This window comes from Trachypithecus francoisi, unplaced genomic scaffold (assembly GCF_009764315.1).
Source record: "Trachypithecus francoisi isolate TF-2019V2 unplaced genomic scaffold, Tfra_2.0 Lachesis_group8, whole genome shotgun sequence".
In the NCBI taxonomy this organism is placed as follows: domain Eukaryota; kingdom Metazoa; phylum Chordata; class Mammalia; order Primates; family Cercopithecidae; genus Trachypithecus; species Trachypithecus francoisi.
In genome coordinates this window covers 113,785,264-113,805,182 of record NW_022681473.1, presented here as the reverse complement: position 1 = coordinate 113,805,182, position 19,919 = coordinate 113,785,264, and the positions used below count along the sequence as shown (strand labels likewise).

At 40.9% G+C, this 19,919-nt stretch overlaps 1 protein-coding gene across 3 annotated transcripts in view; it reads left to right on the top strand.

The window, feature by feature from the left end:
- PATE2 (prostate and testis expressed 2) overlaps positions 1-19,919 on the top strand; it is a 100,167-nt gene that overhangs the window by 35,849 nt on the left and 44,399 nt on the right. For all 3 annotated transcript variants that reach the window (XM_033205305.1, XM_033205304.1, XM_033205303.1), the window contains exons 2-3: positions 15,393-15,543; positions 18,850-18,948. The gene's annotated coding sequence lies outside the window, so the exon portion shown is untranslated. The remainder of the gene's footprint in view (positions 1-15,392; positions 15,544-18,849; positions 18,949-19,919) is intronic.

Sequence of the window (19,919 nt, the reverse complement as noted above, 5' to 3'; positions counted from 1 at the left end):
CTCTGTGCCTGCTGGGCATGGTTGCTCAGGTTTGTTCAGTTATAGATAACTTCTGGAAACAGAGCGAGGCAGAGTGGTTGACTGAGAGATGAAATGATGCTGGGGGAGAGGATGCTTATTGATGTACTTGAAGACATAGCAATGGAAATTATTCAAAATGAAACAAAGAAAAAACTGGGAAAAAAATGAATGGCACATTGGTGAACTGCAGAACAATTTCAAAAGGAATAATACACATGTAATTAGAAAAAAAGGAAAGAAGGGGAAGAACAGAAAAAATATTTGAAGAGATAATGGCCCAAGTTCTTCCAAATTTGAGGAAAACAATAAGCCCACAGATTTAAGAAGTTTAAAAACCCCAAACACAAGATACATGAAGAAAACTACACCAAGGCACATCATAACCTAGTTACTTGAAACAGTGATGAAAAGAAAAATCTTAATATCATCCAGAGGGAAAGGCACATTACATACAGTGGAATGAAGATGACAACAAATTTCTTGTTGAAACAATGCTAGTCAGAAGACAAAAAAGCAGCATCTTCAAAGTATTGGAAAAAAAAAAAAAAAAAAAAAAAGACCTGTAAGCCTAGAATTCTTTACCCAGAGAAAATATCTTTTAAAAAATGAGGGTAAAATAAAGACTTTTACTAATATGAAATCCAAAGGAAATTCATCATCAGTAGACCCGTTCTATAAGAAATGTTAATGGATGTCTTTCAAGAAGAAAGAAAATGATATCAGACTGAAATCTGGATCTATGCAAAAGAATGAATAGCATCAGAAACAGTAACTGCATGGAAAAGTATAACAACTGTTTCTTAGTTTTAAATCTCTTTGACAGAATGTTAAATTTTCAAAACAAAAAATAATGAGGAATTGTAACATTTCTTAATATGTTTAAGTAAAATATGACAACAGTAGCACAAGGGCCAGGAGAAGAGAAATGGAAGTTGAACATTGTAATGTTCTTTTACCATATTTGTGATGATTAATATAACTTGAAGCTTACTAAAAAAAATACCTAGAATTTGTTTTACTTAGATATGGTAAGGCATGCAGATATAAAAATTACTATCATGAAGAAAGATTTTGCTCATAGTTACCAAGAAGCAGGAGGCACAGAACACTATGCAGGGGGTGCACATAGAGGGGCACATAGATAAGCACCAGGACTGGTCAGGAGACGAAGTGAGGGGAAAACATAGACAGGAGCCTGTATTGTTGTTTCTGTGGGAAAGGCAATTCAGGGCAGGAAAGCAGGCTTGGGATTGGCTAGTTTGCATTGTTTTAGCAGGTTCTGAAGTGTAAGGGCTGTCTCTAGCTGTCTGGTACCTGGCCCTTCGGTGAATAGGGCAGGGAAATGGTGAATCAGAGTATAAGAGGTTGATAAAGGAGGTGGTTGGGGTTATGAGCTTTGGATTGGTTGGTTTTTGTATGAAAGGTGTAACTCATAGACAAGTTGTTTACTATCTCTAGACATTGGTTTGTTCTGACAGGATAATCTGTCTAGGATCAGTTAGGCCCACAGAGGTCAAAACGTCAGTAAACACAGAAAATAAAAACATAATTAATACAAAGACAGGCTATGGTAAGTTAAACCCTATGTTTTTTAAAACTTAAAACAACCACTAAAATATAACAACAAAGAGTTATACTTAATAATCCAATGAAGGAAATAAAATGGAATCATTAGAAATAATCAATACAAAAGAAACTATTAAAAGAAGAAAAAGAGAACAAAAACAAAAGTACAAATAGAAAATGAACAGTTAGATGATAGATTTAAATCCAGCAATAGCAATAATCACATTAAATATAAATAGTCTAAATACTCCAATTAAAAGACAGAGTTTTTCTGATTGGATAAAAGCACAAGAACCAACAATATAGTGCTTGTAAGAAACACACTTTAAATATAAACAGATAGATTCAAGAGTATTTACTACAATGATGAATAAAAAAGAAGGGTTAAATATTTATTAAACATCCATCACTCGAAACCATATGCCAGTCGGAGCTCTCCTGTATGAGGTGTCTGTTGACCCCTGTTGGAAGGTCTCTTGCAGTCAGGAGGCACGGGGGTCAGGGACCCACTTGAGGAGGCAGTCTGTCAGCAGCGTGTGAGTGCTGTTCTGGGAGAATCCTCCTTGTCAGGATCAGCTGCTCTCTTCAGAGTTGGCAGGTAGGAAAGTTTAAGTCCACTGAAGTTGTGCCCACCACTGCCCCTTCCCCCAGGGAAGATAGACGTTTTATCTGTAAGCTCCTGACTGGGGCTGCTGCCATTTTTACAGAGATGCCTTGCCCAGTGAGGAGGAATCTAGAGAAGCAATCTGGCTACAGCTGCTTTGCCATGCTATGGTAAATTCTGTCCAGTCCAAACCTCCTAGCCTTCTTAGTACTGTCAGAGGAAAACCGCCTAGTAAGGCCTCAGTAATGGCAGACGCCTCTCCCCCAACCAAGCTCAATCATCCCAGGTCGATGATCTTCAACTGCTGTGCTGGCAGTGAGAATTTCAAGTCAGTGGTTCTTAGCTTGCTGGGTTCTGTGGGAGTGGGACTCACTGAGCGAGACCACTGGGCTCCCTGGCTTCAGCCGTCTTTCCACAGGAGTGAACAGTTCTGTCTTGCTGGGGTTCCAGATACCACTGGGGTATGAAAAATACTCCTGCGTCTAGCTCTGTGTCTGCCCAAACAGTCGCCCAGTATTGTGTTTGAAACCCAGGGCCTTGGTGGTGTAGGCACATGAAGGAATCTCTGATCTGTGGATTGCAAAAACCGTGGGAAAAGTATAGTATCTAGGCTGGGTATCATAGTCCCTCGCAACTCTCCTTGGCTAAGGGAGGAAGGTCCCCTGGCTCCTTGCACTTCCTGGGTGAAGTGATGCTCTACCCTGCTTCTGCTCACCCTCCGTGAGCTGCACCCACTGCCTAACCAGTCCCAGTGAGATGAACTGGCTACCCCAGTTGAAAATGCTGAAATCACCCCCCCTTCCGTGTTGGTCTCACTGAGAGCTGCAGACTGGAGCTGTTCCTATTTGGCCATCTTGCCACATTCCCCTGTGGCTGCTTGACAAATATTTCTAAGGCTCATTTTCCTTATATGAGAAATGAGAATGATAATAGTAACTACCTCATAAGATTTTTATGAGGATGAATTGAGATAATGCATGAAATTTCTTGGCATAGAGTAACTACTCAACCAATATTTGATATTATCTAGTCATTAAATCATCAAAAATGATGCTGACATTTCTGTGAGAGCATTCTGTAAAAGAAAAAAGTTAACGATTCAAGGAATTGAAAGAAATCTTTGGAACTTCAGTGGTTGGTGTTATTATGTATCCTACATGAACACAAAATTCGGGCTGCTTTCATTTTGGAATTTTCATATAATACAAGCTAGTAAAAATTCCCAGCATGAGACTCCTTCCACTAGAGAAAAGAAGAAGGAAAAGTAAAGGGGACTTTGTCTTTCACCTTAGGTACCAGCTCAGCCACAGGTGGGTAGAGCATCAGGTGGGTTCTTGGGGTCCCTGATTCCAGGACTTGGCTCATGGATGGCATTGCTGGACCTGCCTTGGGCCAGAGGGGAGGCCAGTGCCCTAAATGGTGAGTCCCAGGCCAGGCAGCATTCACGAGCTGACCGAAGAGCTCTTGGGCCTTAAGGGAACATGGATGGTAGCTGGCAATACTCACTGTGGGTCTGTAGTGTTGGTGGCAATGGGAAAAGGCTTCTCTGCTTTTGGAAAGGGGAAGGAAGAGTTTGAAGCACTGCATCTTGTGGTTTTAGTAACAGGTTAGCTGCAGGACAATAGAATACCAGGTAGACTTCTAAAACTTTTTGACTCTAGTCCCTGGCTCCTGGATGGCACCTCTGCCCCCATGTGTGGCTTGGGGGAACTTGCCACCCTGAAGGGAACACAGGCCTGGATGGTTTTGCCACCTGCTGATTGTAGAGGCCCAGGGCCTTGAGTGAACATAGGCTGTGGCACGGAGTGGTTACAGCAGGCCTTGGACAAGACCCTGTGCTGTGATAACTTCAGGTCTGACTCAGCTCAGTCTTTTGTCAGTGGCCACAAAGGTGCTTGTGTCACTCCATCCCCAGCTCTAGGTGACTCAGAACACATAGAGAGAGACTTTGTATGTTTAGGAGAAAGTAAGGGAAGAGAACAAGAGTCTCTGCCCAGTAATAAAAGAGAATTCTTCTGGGTCTCATCCAAGACCATCAAGGCAGAACCTCTGCGAGTCTGCAAAAACTAAAGTAGTACTGGCTTGGGATGCCTCCTAAAGCAGATACAGCTTAGATAACAACATTCAAGTTCTTTCCAATATCTGGAAAGCTTTCACAAGAAGGACAGGTGCAAACCAGCCCAGACTGAGAAGACTACAATAAATACCTAACTCTTCAATGCCCAGACACAAATGAACATCTACAAGCATTAAGGCCATCCAGGAAAACATGACCTCATCAAATGAGCTAAGTAAGAAACTAAGGACCAATCCTGGAGAAACAGAGTTATGTGACCTTTCGTACAGAGAATTTAAAATAGCTTTTTTGAAGAAACTCAAAGAAATTCAAGACAGCACAGAGAAGAAGTTCAGAATTCTATCAGACAAATTTAACAAAGGGATTGAAATAATTAAACAGAATCAAGTGGAAATACTGGAGCTGAAAAATGCAACTGGTATACTGTAGAATGTATCAGAGTCTCTTAGTAGCAGAATTGATCAAGCAGAAGAAAGAATTAGTGAGCTGAAGACAGACAGGCTATTTGAAAGTACACGGTAAGAGGACATAAAAGAAAAAAGGATGAAAAACAATGAAGCATGCCTAAGGGATCTAGAAAATAGCCTCGGCCGGGCGCGGTGGCTCAAGCCTGTAATCCCAGCACTTTGGGAGGCCGAGACGGGTGGATCGCGAGGTCAGGAGATCGAGACCATCCTGGCTAACACGGCGAAACCCCGTCTCTACTAAAAAATAGAAAAAACTAGCCGGGCGAGTTGGCAGGCGCCTGTAGTCCCAGCTACTCGGGAGGCTGAGGCAGGAGAATGGCGTAAACCCGGGAGGCGGAGCTTGCAGTGAGCTGAGATCGGCCACTGCACTCCAGCCTGGGCGACTGCGAGACTCCGTCTCAAAAAAAAAAAAAAAAAAAAAAAAAAAATAGAAAATAGCCTCAAAAGGGCAAATCTAAGAATTATTGGGCTTAAAGAGGAGGTACAGGAAGAGATAGGGGTAGAAAGTTTATTCAAAGGGATAATAACAGAGAATTTCCCAAACCTAGAGAAAGATGTAAATATCCAAGCCCAGGAAGATTATAGAACACCGAACAGATTTAACCCAAAGAAGACTAACTCAAGGCATTTCATAATCAAGTTCCCAAAGGTTAAGGATAAAGAAAGAATCCAAAAAGCAGCAAGAAAATAAAGTAAATAACATATAATGAGGCTCCAATGCATTTGGCAGCAGACTTTACAATGGAAACCTTATAGGTCATGAGTGAGTGGCATGGCATATTTAAAGTGCCGAGGGGGGGAAAAAACCTTTTACCCTAGAATAGTATATCTGGTGAGAATATCCCTCAAACATGGTGGAGAAATAAAGATTTTCCCAAATGAACAAAAGCTGAGGGATTTTATCAATACCAGACCTGTCCTACAAGAAAGGCTAAAGGGAATTCTTCATTCAGAAAGTAAAAGATGTTAATGAGCAATATTGTAATCACCTGAAGGCACAAAACTCACTGGTAACAGTAAGTACACAGAAAAACACAAAATATTATAATGTGGATTGTGGTGTATAAACTATTTTTAAGTAGAAAGACAAAAAGATGAGCAAGTCAAAAATAATAACTACAACAACTTTTCAAGATACAGACAGTACAATAAGGTATAAATAGAAACAACAAAAAGTTAAAAAGTGGGGGTAATGAAGTTAAGATATAGAGTTTTACTTAGATTTCTTTTTGCCTGTTTATTTCTTGCTTATGCAAACTGTTACATTTTTTCAGCTTAAAATAATGGGGTATAAAATAGTATTTGCAACCTGCATGGTAAGAACAAACCAAGAAATACACAATGGATACACAAAAAATAAAAAGCAAGAAACTGAGTCATATAACCAGAGAAAATCACCTTCACTAAAAGGAAGACAGGAAGAAAAGAAGAAAGAGAAGACCATAAAACAAATAAAACTGCAGGAGTTAGTCCTTACTTATCAGTAATGACATTGAATGTAAATAGACTAAATTATCCAATCAAAAGACATAGAGTGGCAGAATGGATTAAAAAAATAAGACCTGATGATCTGTTGCCCACAAGAAACACATTTCACTTATAAAGACACACAAAGATGGAAAAGAAAGGCATGGAAAAAGCTATTCCATGCCAATGGAAACCAAAAAAGAGCAGGAGTAGCTATACTTATTTCAAACAAAATAGATTTCAAGACAACAACAGCAAGAAAAGACAAAGAAGGTCACTCACTATATGATGATAAAGGGGTCAATTCAGCAAGAGGATATGATTGTAAATATCTATGCAACCAACACTGGAACACCCAGATATATCAAGCAAATAATATTAGAGCTAAACAGAGAGAGAGAGGCCCCAATACAATAGATTTCAACACTCCACTTTCAGTATTGGACAGATCTCCCAGACAGAAAATCAACACAGAAACATCAGACTTAATCTGCACTATAGACCATATAGACCTAATAAATATTTAGGGAACATTTCATCCAGTGGTTGCAGAATACACATTCTTTTCCTCAGCACGTGGACCATTCTCAAGGATAGACTATATGTTAGGTTACAAAACAAATCTTAAACCATTTTTTTAAAAATTGAAATAATACCAAACATCTTCTCTGACCACAAAGGAATAAAAACAAAAATAAGAGGAATGTTGGAAAATATACAAATACATGATAATTAAACAATATGCTCCTGAATGACCAGTAGGTCAATGAAGAAATTAAGAAGAAAATGGACACTTTTTGGACACAAATAAAATGGAAACACAACACACAACATACCACAACCTGTGGGATACAGTGAAAGCAATACTAAGAGGGAAATATCTAGCTATAAGTGCCTATGTCAAAAAAGAAGGAAAACTTCAAATAAACAACCTAAAAATGCATCTTAAAGAACTAGAAAAGCAACAGCAAACCAAACCCCAAATTAGTAGAATAAATAATAAAGATCAGAGCAGGAATAAATAAATTTGAAATAAAGAAAACAATACAAAAGGTCAATGAAACAAACAGTTGGTTTTGGGAAAAGATAAAATTGACAAATCTTTAACCAGACTAACAAAGAAAAAAAGGGAGAAGACTTAATCAAAATCAGAGATAAAAAGGACACATTACAATTGATACCACACAAATTTCAGCGATCATTAGTGGCTACTATGGGCAACTGTATACCAACAAATGGGAAAATCTACAGGAAGTGGATAAATTCCTAGACACATACAATCTACCAAGATTGAACCATGAAGAAATCCAAAACCGAAACAGACCAATAACAAATAAAAAGATCAAAGCAATTAAAAAAAAATACATCTCCTGGGAAAGAAAAGCCCAGGGCCTGATTGGCTTCACTGCTGAATTCTACCAAACGTTTAAAGAAGAACTAATACCAATCCTACTCAAACGATTCCCAAAAATAGAGGACAAACTCATTCTAGGAGGCTGCTAATTACCCTGGCAGCAGAACCAGACAAAGACATATCAAGGGGGAAAAAAAAACCAAAAAACTCCAATGAATATTGATGCAAAAGTTTTCAACAAAATACTGGAAAAAATGAATTAAACAACACATTAAAAACAGCATTGATTATGACCAAGTGGAATTTATTCCTGGGATGCAAAGATAGTTCATATGGAAATCAACCAGTGTGGTACATCATATCAGCAGAATGAAGGACAAAAATCACACAGTCACTTCAATTGATGCTGAAAATGCATTTGATAAAATTCAATATTCCTTTATAATAAAAACCTTCAAAAAACTGTTTATAGAATGAACATACCTCGACATAATAAAAGCTGTAGACAAACCCACAGCTAGTATTATAGTGAATGGGGAGGAACTGAAAACCTTTTCTCTAAGAACTGGAACATGACAAGGATGCCCACTTTCACCACTGTTATCCAACATAGTAGTGAAAGTCCTAGCTAGCACAATCAGAGAAGAGAAAGAAATAAAGGACATTCAAATTAGAAAGAAATAAGTCAAATTATTCTTGTTTGTAGATGAGATGATCTTACATTTAGAAAATCTTAAAGACTCCACCAAAGAACTATTAGAACTGTCAAATTCAATAAAGTCGCAGGATAAAAAATCAACATACAAAAGTCAGTAGCATTTCTATATGCCAAAAGTGAACAATTTAAAAAAGAAATAAAGAACATAATCCCATTTACAATAGCCACAAATAAAATTAAATACCTGGGACTTAACCAAAGAAGTGAAATATCTCTGTAATAAAAACTATAAAACACTGTTGAAATAAATTGAAGAGGATACCAAAAAAATGGTAAGTTATTCCATGTTGATGGACTCTAAGAATCAGTATTGTTAAAATGTCTGTATTACCCAAAGCAATCTATAAATTCGCTGAATCTACAGATTCAATTAAATTCCTATCAAAATATGAATGACATTCTTCAGAGCAACAGAGAAAACAATCCTAAAATTTATATGGGACCACAAAAGACCAAGAGTAGCCAAAGCTATCCTGAGTGAAAAGTACAAAACTGGAGAAATTATATTACCTGACTTCAAATTATACTACAGAGCTATAGTCACCAAAGCAGCATGGTACTGGCATAAAAATAGACACATAGATCAATGAAACAGAATAGAGAGCCCAGAAACAAATCCATGCACCTACAGTGAACTCATTTTTGACAAAGTTGTCAAGAGCATACACTGGGGAAAAGGCAGTCTCTTCAATAAATGGTTCTGGGAAAACTGGATATCCATATGCAGAAAAATGACCCCAGTCTCTCCCCACATACAAAAATCAAATCAAAATGGATTAAAGGCTTAAATCTAATACCTGAACCTATGAAACTACTGCAAGAAAACATTGGGGAAAGTCTACATGACACTGGTCTGGGCAAAAATTTATTGAGCAATCCCCACAAGCACAGGCAAAAAAGCAAAAATAAAGGGCATCACATCAAGTAAAAATCATCTGCACAGTAAAGGAAACACCAAAGTGAAAAGACAACTACAGAATGGGAGAAAATATTTGTAAACTACCCCTCTGATAAAGGATTAATAACCAGAATATATAAAGAGCTCAAACAATTATATAGGAACATTCCTAATAATCCTTTCAATAAATGGGCAAAAATTTGAACAGACATTTCTCAAAAGAAGACATAGAAATGGTAAACAGGCATATAAAACTTGCTAAACATCATTGATCATCAGAGAAATGCAAATCAAAACTAAAATAAGATATCATTTCGTCCCAGTTAAAATGGCTTATATGCAAAAGACAGGCAATAACAAATGCTGGCAAGGATGTGGAGAAAAAGGAACTCTCATATGCTGTTGGTGGGAATGTAAATTAGTACAACTACTATAAAGAACAGTTTAGAGGTTCCTCAAAAACTAAAAATACAGTTACCATATGATCCAGCAATCCCACTGCTGGGCGTGTACCCAAAAGAAAGGAAATCAGTATATGGTGAAAGGTAGGCGAGGAACAGAAAACCAAATACTACATGCTCTCACTTAAAAGTGGGAGCTAAACATTGGGTACACATGCACACAAAAATGGGAACAGTAGATACTGGGGATGACTAGAAAGGGGAAGGGAAAGGGGACATGGGCTGAAAAACTACCTATTGGATAATACGCTCACTATCTGGGTGATGGGATTATTTGTACCCTAAACCTCAACATCACACAATATACCCATGTAATAACAAACCTGCACAAGTACCCTCTCATTCTTCTGCACGTGGCTAGCCAGTTATCCCAGCACAGTTTGTTGAACAGGGAGTCCTTTCCCCGTTGCTTGTTTTTGTCGACGTTTTTGAAGATCAGATGGCTGTAGGTGTGTTGTGTGGCTTTATTTCTGGGTTCTCTATTCTGTTCCCTTGGTTTGTGTGTCTGTTTTTGTAACAGTACCATGCTGCTTTGCTTACTGTAGTGTTGTAGTATTTTTTAAGCTGGGTAATGATACCTCTAGCTTTGTTCTTTTTTGCTTAGAATTAATTGGTTTGGCTATTTGGGCTCTTTTTTAGTTCCATTAGAATTTTAGAGTAGTTTTTTCTATGTCTGTGAAAAATGATGTTGGTAGTTTGACAGGAATAGCATTGAACCTGTAGATCACTTTGGACAGTATAGCCATATTAATGATATTGATTCTTCCAATCAATCCATGCGCCTGGAATGTTTTTCCATTTGTTTGTGTCATCTATGATTTCTTGCAGCTGTATTTCTTAGTTCTCCTTGCCAGTATGCTCTTGGGTTTGTTCATAGCATATGTTACACTTTATTCTTTTACTTGTTTACTTGCCTGTACATTTCATGACAGTAGAAACCTCATCTATCATATCTATCATGGTTTTTCCAGCTCTTAGGACAGTGCCTGGAATCCAGAAGTGGGATCAATAAATATTGCTGAAAGAATGAAAGCCTTGAGGCAGGCAGAGCCTCTGTTTCTCTGCTGAAATAAACCAGCAAGAGCAGCCTCATCCTGTGGCAATCAAAGCATTGTCCAGAAGGGGGCGGGAGAGACAGTGTTTCAAAGGCCAGGGCTGCTAGAGGGTCCCCACTCCTTCGCTGAAAGGGATTCCTGTTACAGTAGTTGGCTCAGGAACTAAAATTTCAACTGATGTAATGTGGTGTGACAATAGTATAAACTGGTTATCTTGCAAGTGTGTGATTTGAGGGTGGGTGGACAAGAACATCAACTTCTTTTTCACATTTCTGTATTGATTAAAATTTGCAACAACTATATAATATCTTATGAAAAATGTAAATGGAAGCTTAAACATGTTTAAAAATATGAAATATAATTTGGCTGGGAAATAATGCAACATGATTAATCTCTGAATGTGGTTTTCAATGATCCCAAGAGATTTTGCTTCAAGCATAAAATATTTCCTTGAGCAGATTCAGACTACTTTAAAAACTTTACTCTATTTTTGTTTCTCTTCCTAATCTTCCATTCTATAGAATTCCATTTTATGAAGTTATAAAGGGTCATGTGCTCCCGTGGTGTGAGACATGACTGCTTAGATACCAAGAACTGTACGCAGCACAGATTTCCTTAGAAGGCTTAGAAGACCCAGAAACAATGGTTACAACTTTGTTGCTAGTTTCTGTTGTATGGCTTTTTTCTTTATTGCCTTCTACCCCCACTGTTTTATATGAATGTTTAAATATTTTATATGAATGTTTTTCATATATGAAGGCTTTTCTTTTTTATTTTAAAACCATTCAAAAATGCACTTTTGAAGTCCATGATATTCTCCATATTATTAAAACTTTCTTCAATTATTGTTAAGCAGTCAGCTACTAACATTAAGTCTTTTGCACTCCTATATATAGTCAAATGAGAAGAATGCTTGAAATCTTAATTTGTGCAGTGAGGGGTGGATTTTATGGGATAGAATGTCATACTACAAGATTGGAGCACATCTCAGCTTCATGCCAATGTAATGTTTCTTCTTTCTTTCTTCTCTTAAATTATCAGTGAGTTTTTTTTAGAGCTCTTCTTTAGAAATCTAAGTTTCTGTAATGATGTTTTGCTATGAAAACCATCAGCCATCACTTCTACCAACATGTGCTGAATTCCCAAACTGTATTGTGTGGCTCCCTTTTCTCTGCCTCCATAACCATTTTTCCAGCCTCAATACCTAGGCAGAGAACTTTTTCTTTCTAATAGTTAGAAACTGAATATGTTAATTTATTTTTTTTTCTTTCTAACTTTTTTTTTTTTTTTAAGGTTCAGGGAGTATGTGTGCAGGTTTGTTACACGGGTAAATTGCGTGTTGCCGGGGTTTGGTGTACAGATTATTTTGTCACCCAGGTAATGAGCATAGTACCAGATAGGCAGTTTTGTTTTTTTTTTTTTTGTTTTTTGAGACGGAGTCTGGCTCTGCCGCCCAGGCTGGAGTGCAGTGGCCGGATCTCAGCTCACTGCAAGCTCCGCCTCCCGGGTTCACGCCATTCTCCTGCCTCCTCCTCCCAAGTAGCTGGGACTACAGGCGCCCGCCTCGTCGCCCGGCTAGTTTTTTGTATTCTTTAGTAGAGACGGGGTTTCACCGTATTAGCCAGGATGGTCTCGATCTCCTGACCTTGTGATCCACCTGTCTCGTCCTCCCAAAGTGCTGGGATTACAGGCTTGAGCCACCGCGCCCGGCCGATAGGCAGTTTTTTGATCTTCACTCTCCTCCCCGCTCAAGTAGGTCCTCGTGCCTATTTTTCCTTTTCTGTATGTCCATGTGTACTCGATGAACATGTGAATTTCTGCTACTCTTTGTAAGGCTGCTTTGAAACTGTAGGCAGCGCTCAATCCAGGCTCCAGAGGCTCTCTCTCATGCCTGGCTGCCTCTCTGCCTCAGGGCTGACTGCCTCTAACACTTCAGTGACTTCATTTACAAGCAATGCAAACTGCTGCTGTCCAGGCTTTCTCTGTGCTTCTTGTGAGTATATTTGAGAGCAAAGGTAATCTGTATTATTATGTGCACGTTTATGCCAGTGAAGCACTGTAGTTGATGTTCCATGTTAAACTTAGCTCCAACCAGGATCCCTGTTATTGAATTGTGTTGCCACCAAATTCATATGCTGAACCTGTAACCCACAATACATTAGAATGTGACTGTATTTGGAGATAGGGCCTTAAAGAGGTGATTAAGGCTAAATGAGGGCATATGGATGGGACCTAGTCCAATAAGATTGGTGTCCTTATAAGAAGCGTGAAAGATACCAGGAATGTGCTTTCACAGAGGAGAGACCCTGTAAGGACACAGGGAGAGAGCAGCAACCTGCAAGCAAAGGAGAAAACAGCCCTGCTGGCACCCTGAGCTTGGATTTCCAGCCTGCAGAACTGTGAGAAAATACATTTTTGTTTTTTAAGCCACCTAGTCTGTGATATTTTGTTATGGCAGCCCTAGCAAACTAATACAACCTCTATTCAATTTGATCCTAGACACTTCCTGGTATTCTTTGGCTACTGACTCTCCATATGCTAATCATAACCAGAAACCTCCAGTGAACACTTTCCTGTTGTGGACCCTGTTCCACACCATTTACCTCCATCATCCCATTTCATCATCACAAAATTCCCATGAGCTTAGTATAATTATTTAAAAAATAATTATACTTCATGTAAGTATATATTATAATTAGTATAATTTTATACATAATTAGTATGGGCATGGAGAAGTTAACCAACTTAGGCACGATCACATAATCAGTAAGAGGCAGAGCTGGGATTGGAAACCAGATGGTCTGAAGCATGATGTTCTCCTGATGAGATGCTGCTGTCATGGTGTGGGACTCAGTGGAAAAAAGTGCAGAGGACCACACTTCTCTTGCCCTACTCCTTTCTTACTAGTGACACCACAATAAAGGGTTGTATGGATGTTTAAGACTTTACGGTATCAAAATGTTGAGAAAAATTGGTTTAATGAGAAATAAAACATTTCAAACTCTACACTTACTATGCCTCTCCCATGGTTAGAAGGACAAGAACATAAAAACAAACACAAAAGCAAACAGAAACCCCCAGTCACAGGTGGTGCCCATGCAAACCCCAATTCCTAGTTACGGTTGTCTGTATGAAAGTTTGTGTCCCTTAAACCTTCCATAGTATAAATTCCCACTATACTTTAGAAAAGGTCCCCTCAGTTGCCCTACTTCCTGCTCTTAGGAAGAACAGGCCCGCTTTCTCCCCACCAGTGTACATTCTGATGCATGATAATCCACATACTATTGCTCCCAAATGGAATTATTCAGGCATGAATAGGGATTGGATTTAAGGACAAGAACCTCTGTAACCTAGGGGAGAACAATGGGAAAAATCTATGGTCCAAAGGTGTACCCCTTCACCGTGCCATTCAGAAGGAGTTTGGGTCTTTGTACCTGCTGAAGTAGCCCATGATGGTGATGCTGTGCCAAGATCCCTGCCCTTTAAGATCACCCATCAACATAAGGTGCACATGTCTCTTCTCAATCTTCCTGGTCATTCAGCAGGAAATTAATGGTATGTACGCACTCTTGTACACACATAAACGCATACACCTGTGCACATATGAGCTTATCACTCTCCAAAAAATAGATTCTCAGAGGCAATGCAGTCAGTTTAGATCAGAATTAAGATGGGACACATTCCTTTAAGTAACACTGTAATCCACATAAATGTATGCCAACTGTAAGAACTGTATTATGCAGAATGATAGTAAACCCTACTTTGTTCCTTCTCCTCCTCTGCAACCATGTCCAGTGGCCTCAGATACACAGAAAAATGGGACCAACAGTTCTATCTTTTTCAAGCAACAGAGTCTCTCCTGCTGACTGCCAACCAATGGGTGCACAAAAATCTGGCAGAAATTCTAAAACTCTAGTTTTTTGAACCTCCTTTCAAAGCTGGATATTCTTAACTATTCTACTTGAGAGAAGGGAAGGAACAAGATAGTTCTTATTCACACATCACATATCAGAAAGGTAGGCATGGGGAGCTGCTCTTCCAGGTGCACAAACATTTGTGACTCAACATAATGGTTATCAGACCATCCCCTCTTTCTTATGCAACCAAATTTCCCAAGACAGCTGCTTTAAATGTATGAAACTCAGCTGTCCAAATAGTAAATGGTTTTGACACTTAGATGGCTTTCTTGACCTAGAGTAGAACTTGTTATTTATGATAATAGGAACAATTTGTGGGTTAGAAGTCTTCCCCTCTGGCCGTAGTTGAGCAAGGGGACAAACACTGTCTTTAATCCCACCTTTGCTGCCCCCTGGTTTCAGTGGGAAAAGCCACATTATTAGAGAGAAAGGCCCTGTCAAGAAAGAAAGGTCAGAAAGGTAGAGGCAGGGAGAAAAAGCAGAGGGTGTAATAGTATCACTGGGTGAGGCCCAGGAAGGTAAGCAGCACAGCGGGAGTTGTTACGGATGTCATTATTATAGCATTCAAGGATTGTGCCCCTTTGTGATCAGGGCCATTCTCTGACCTGGATGTCCTCTTTCAATCACTTGCTATGGGAAGCGTTAAGGAGTTTTGTCGTCCTAAGATAGAAAGAGATGAGAGTACTCAAGATAAGGCCTTTGGAATAGCAGAGTAGGATTGGTAGAATTGACTTAGCATTCAAAATTTCGGTAATTGTGCCTGACTGTGGGTTTGATCTGGGAACAGGTTCTCCTCTAATACTCCTGGAACAGCTGCTATAGGCATTCTCCTAGAAGAAAACCACTTATGCCTAGGAGTTTGGAATCTGGCAAGGCACTTAGAGGCTCCCAGAAAATCCCCAAGAGAAGGAAGACCTGCAGATGGGGAAAGATACAAGGTGAGCATCCCCAGAACCTTTAGTGGAGCTCCTTCTTGGGATCTACACATTCCTCTGAATGTATCTCTGTCTTTAGATTACCCTGGGTTGTACAGGTCGAGCTCTTACTCTATCTTAGTGAATCAGAGTTCAGCTAACTTCTAAGCTGCTCACCCATCTGAGAGAAACCAATCTGTTCTGAACTTGAGCTCCTGACTTCAAAGGCCATCTAGAAGAAACTGTTCTTGATCTCTTGCCCACTCCAACATGCGAGCAAAATCTCATCCGTGATGGTAGTTGACCTTTCAGAGGTCGCTCCTGCAGGCAAGACCATTGCCAGGTCTTTCCCTTCCCATGCGAGAACATCAGCTATAGGCCCTGGGTCACTCCTCGCCCTGGACAAGTGACTGCTGAGAGTGGCCAGTGCTGACTGAAGACCTACTCTCTGGTTAGTGAGTCTGTGTGGCTCCTGGGAATCCCAAATACCAAGTGTTTCATGATTTTACCTCGGTTATGTCCTTACATTTTGGCCTTTGGGAGAATAGATGGCAGAGTACTTGGTTCACTTTTACTTGGTGAAATAGAAATAATGAATCCCACAAAGTTATGTTGCATGGCAGTGGGCCCTCCTTTTCCCAGAATAACTTTATAATACATTTGTCTGAACCTAAGATCAACGTTATCACTCTCATGTGCTTTACACAAAGGTTTTCTCAGGCAGGGGAGGACAGGCAGAGGTCACAGCTAGGGAGCTGCAGCATCCAGTCCCTCCTCTCCAGCCTGACTTGTCAGTGTCCCAGCAGCCTGCAGTGGGAAGGGCAAGTGAGGAGATCTGCTAAAGCTGCAGCCGTGGAAACAGCTCCAGAACTGCTGTTTGGCGGTGGCTTGCAGGAATCCCCCATCCCTATGCTCGTCACTCCCAAAGGTGCTGTGCTACCGTCACACGTCGAAGGCAGGAGGCTGGTGAGAAGGCTGGAATAAGGCCGGACGGAGGGACTCAGGGGAAAACCCTCTCACCCTCCAGAGACTGACATCCTGGTGACTCAAATGAGGCAAAGCCATAGGAGCAGGGCTATGGGGTTCCTTTCACCCAGGTCAGTAAGTTACACCCTATGCCAGGCATGTGGCAGGAGCTGAACTAATGGAAGGAAGTGACTCAGAATTCGTATCTGATGCCCAATTCATACTCCATGCCTCCCTCACCTGCCAACATGGTCAGTGGCCTGATGACTAAGAAGACATGGGTCATGGTTTTCCTCTGCCTTTATATTGGGGTGACATTTTAATTGAGCCCTGTTTCTTATGTGTAAAATAAAGGCATTGGGCTATATTGCTTCCATGCCCAACTTCTCTCTTTTATGCATATGGTAAAATGGCACCTTCCGTGGTACCTTCAAGGCAGTCTGAAGAAAGCTTGGAGGGCGGTTAAGAGGAGCGTAAATGGGGCTTGGTCAGCAGGCTGATGTGGATTGGCCATGAAAGAGATGGGGGGGTGGGGTCAAGGGTTTCTGGGGGGTATCAAGACAGGCAGGGTAATGCCCTGGGGTTTCTCTTGGCTGCTAGAGGGAGCTTGGGTCTGAGGCAAGCCTAAGTCAGGAGACCTAGTTGTCTAGGCTCCTAAATCCTGTCAAGTCTGAGATACAGATGTCTAGTCTGACACAGACCAGATGGCATGGAGAAGAAACTGTCATGGAGAAGAAATGTGACCATACCCTGGCCACATGCTTCCTTTCTCTGCCTGTGAGGAGGCTGTAATAGAGCCTGGCCATCAGGCCGGTCTCCACCGTCTCGCTGACTCACTGGAACCATGGTGATTCTGCTTTTTGGGTCTCCTCCCTACCGAGCAGGACCGGGGCACTTCTCCTTTGGAGCTGGCAGAAGTGGTATCTTGCTGAGTGCAGGAAGCTTTCTTTTGGGGACTTTTGTTTTTATTTTGTTTTCCTTCGTTTTCCTAAAGGGGCAAAGTGAACACAACTCTGGGGTGACTACAAGGAGCCTAATTTGGTCTCAAATCTACCACCTTCTCCTCTCTCTGTAGGGATAAAGGATGGGTGCAAGTTGTGCCTCTGGGCAGGACAGGAGTAGGACAGGACAGGACAGGACAGGGCAGGGCAGCATGGACTATAACTCCTGGTATAGGAAGGAGCAGAGAGGAATGTCAAAGTCTTGGGCAGGAGCCAGGCATGGAGGGGAGAAGGTACAGGCTCTGGGCCCCAGGAGAGGACTTGGGGCAGGGCTGGGAAAGTTCCGGAGGCTCAGATATGAAAGGTGGGGAAGAAAGGGCAAGTTGGACAACACAGCCTCCTTTCTCTGGGAGGGAGAGGTGGCCCCAAGGGTCCAAGGCCTTTCTGCAGTCCACATTAGGCTGGTAGAGTGAGGTGTCGATAGGCTGAGCAGCCAGTTGAAGCTGTGGCTGAGGCTGGAAGTCAGAACTGGGGCATCAGCCTTTTCACAGGAGTTTATCAGGTGATGGGCTCCTGAATCTCCTGCCCAATTCTGGGCCTCACATTCTGGGAGGGAGAGTGATTTAAGGGGACAAATTCCACAATAAAATATTAAGTGCAAAAATCAGAGTATCACATGTGTGATGTTAACCGTGATAGTGCTTATTCACATGGGGTTGTGTGTGATACATTTACAGAAGTTATATTGGAAGCAGCTATGGTGAAGTAGTCACACTGCGTTTCTCAGAATTAGGAGCACAATGGGGATTTTCATTTATCAATAAGTTTAAAGTATCTTCAAAATTTCTGTTACTTTTATTCTGGGAAAACATTGTTCAAAATGCCTTGGATGAACTATAAGAGAGAGACTTGGGTTGGGTGGAGTCTGTAATTCACACCCACCTGTGTAATAATTGGGTGCCCAAGTCATTACGCAGGAGTGTCTTCCTAGGCCAGGAAAAAGGCCTGGAGGCCTCTGCTTGATGTTCCCAGCTCAGACCCTCTGGGGCTTATGGTCATGGATTGCTGCCTGTGTCTCACATGTTCCAAATGCACGATCCATAAAGGTGGTCCCCATGGGAATTGCTTCTCTGACAAAGGCACATAAATCCTAGATCTTAGTCATGCTTTGGAACCCCTTAGTCTCAATGGGGTTTGCTGATGAGTATTGTCTCTGCCAGACAGAGAAAGGCCCATTTTTCTTTGATTGAGACCTTTTTCTTACTCATTCTACTTCTCTCCCCCCACCATTGTCCTGATGATTCTAAGGCAGACCCACCTGGAGCTCCAGCTCTGGGAACCCTTCTCCAGACTGTAAACCTTGTGGTGAAATGGATTGATAATGTCCTGTTTAATCAGACAGATGAACACCTTGTTACCTTAGGAAAAACACTTCAACTTCAAGAATCCTTGGTCATCATCTGTAAGATGAGGTCAACTACTTCTAAACCACAAGGTTGTTCAGAAAATTCAAAGATGTCAGGTGAGTAACATGCCCAGAAGAATGCCTAACCCCAAGTAGAGCCTTAACAAATGTTTGTTTTCTCCCCTTTCCCTTGTGTAAATTTATTAACAACTACCTCAGATATACCTGTGATGGTTTTATTTTTACCTATTAGGTCACAGAGGCACAGAGAGGCTAAGTAACGTGTTGAGGGTCACACAGCAAGTGGGCAGCATACTTGGACTTCCATCCCAGGTGTGTGGGGAGTGCCTTCATAGTCAGGATTATGTGAGGGATCGTACTTGACATGTAGCACGTAGCACATGTCGAGCTATGGGAATGAGTCCACTCAGATAAATGGGCCCGACCCTCACTCAGCATTCACCACAAGGAAATCTGCCATTACCATTGCCTGTCTTCTCTGTAGTGACTGCCAACTGCAAGGTTAAGGCTAGGAATTTCATCATGTCAAGTGGAATTAGGGACTGTCAATATAAAGACTTTTGTACCCTTCCGTTGTGCCTCTCAGGTTACCAGTATCCAGTAACGCTATTAATCTTTTCATCAAATATGTCTGATGATCTGATGTGTACAGGGCATAATTATGGGTACTATGGTTAAAGCAATGAATGCAACCCTTGAAACTTAGGTGTTCATAGAGTTTTCATCTTGTGAGGGAAGAGAAAGAAAATGCACACACATAAGGAAAAGTTATAGAAGCACAAATTGAGTTGAGTACCCTGGAGACAAACTGAGGAGAGAAGGGACAAGGAAGTGTAGTTAGGGAGTTTTGGTCTTTTATGTATATGGTGGCCAGGAAATGCCTCATGGAGAAAGTGGCAGCTGAGAGCAGAAAGAAGGGTGGCAGGAAAGTATGACATCTTCTGGAGGAAGTAAGGAAAAGTCCAAGAACCAATAGGAAAGCTAATCTCCCTAACTTTCCTCTCTAACTTTCCCTCTACATACCCTTTCCAAAGATCAGTCCAAATAGATCTCCCCTTTCCTCTCCA